Source organism: Tupaia chinensis, unplaced genomic scaffold (genome assembly GCF_000334495.1).
Source record: "Tupaia chinensis unplaced genomic scaffold, TupChi_1.0 Scaffold147003_1, whole genome shotgun sequence".
Taxonomy (NCBI): Eukaryota; Metazoa; Chordata; class Mammalia; order Scandentia; family Tupaiidae; genus Tupaia; species Tupaia belangeri.
In genome coordinates, this window is record NW_006206856.1 from 1518142 (window position 1) to 1519789 (window position 1648).

Genomic DNA, 1648 nt, shown 5'->3' on the forward strand with positions numbered 1-1648 from the left:
GGGCGGGGTTGGAGGAGTGGGATCGGTGGCTGCAGCTGTCCTGTTTCCTGGCTCAGGGCAGGGTCTCCCCCTGAGGCTTTTCTCCACCCCTGCTAAGCCCCTCAGGAGTGTAGGGAGGAGAACTGGGGCTCCGGCCAGGACCCAGAAGAGAGAGACCTTGTCCATCTCAAGCACTGGTCCTCAGGTGGGCAAGGGGACAGTGAGGGGACAATACCCTTGCACCCAGGTCACTGAGTCAGCCGGGTGCCTGGCGCCTTGGAGCCTTCCCACTGGGACACCTGCCCAGAGGTGGGCCTGGAAGGATGGGGGGGACAGCGATGCGGCCCTGCCGCCTCCCCGCCGAAGTCACATTTATTCATTCAGCATCACTCAGAGACTCTGCCTGCCCAGGGCTGGGTGCTGGGACCTGTAAGTCCAGCCAGCTCTGAGCACCTAGGGGTGCCGGGCATTGTACTGTGTCCTGCGAATACAGACAGATGATCCCTGCCCTGAAGAAGGTGACCTTCCAGCAGGGGAATAAGACGATTCGATCAGATACAATTGTCCGTGAACAGTCAAGGAGCTGGTCTGGAGCAGGTGAAAACATGACAGAAACAGCTTGCAAAGAGGCTTAGGAGTACCAGGTGTGGGGTGGGAGCTTTATGAGAAGGCCAGGGAGGGCCACCTTGAGAGGGCAACCACGAGCAGAGCCTTCAAGGAAGTGAACGAGGGGCCACGTAAGAATCTGCAGAGCCTCCAGGCAGAGGGAACGGTGTGTGAGGCCAGTCCCTGAGAGCCCTCTGACCGCCAGTGGATGGTTGCTGTGAGTCCAGGGACAGCCATGGAGGGGTCTGAGCGGAGGACTCTCGGACGACATTGGTTTGAAGGGGTCTCTCCAGGCCGGAAGTGAATGGGGGTGGGGGCTGAGGGCAGGGGCAGGGCAGCCAGGGAAGAGGCGGCCACTGCACTGGTCCAAGCTTCGTGATGGCGGCTCAGACCAGGCTGTGGATATGGAGGTGGCGGGCAGTGGCCTGTTCTGAAGGTGCAGCCAGCAGGACTTGCTGAGATGTCCTGGATCACCCTGGAGCCCTGGGCCCAAGCAGTCTGAGTTCCGGCACGTGGGTCAGAGGGGTCCCTTGAGGAAGTTAGTCCCGGGGGCACCAGCTGTGTGCCTGCAGCCAGGAGTGGCAGGGAGTGACGCAGTCTGTGCCGATGGGCACCAGGAGGCTGGAATGCAGAATGGGAGGCCCTGTTCCTGGAAGGGGCTACAAGGCTGAAGCCCAGGCAGGTGCAGCCCAGACTCAGACTCTGGGCATGCAAGGCCCATCTGAGCTATGGGGACAGGGCAGGGCTGGTTGGGAGACACTGTCCTAAGAGCACTACCTGTGGGCCGGGGGATGAGGCATGAGGGCCAAGGGTCATCTTGGGAGGCGAGGGGCCCCACATAGGTGCCGGCGTGCCTGGCTCAGGTCTGCTGCTACCTGGATTCCCGTCTCTCACAGACCCAAGCCTGGGCTCTGGGCCCTCATTCCTCCCTGGCCTTCCCCGGGTCCAGGTGCGAGGTAGTTGGGTGATGGAGGCTGTCTGAGGGGGGAGTGGAAAGAGGAAGAGGTGGAGGGCTGTCGGCCATCTGACTATGCAAATGGTCCCCGGGCCTGCGTGTAGCGGG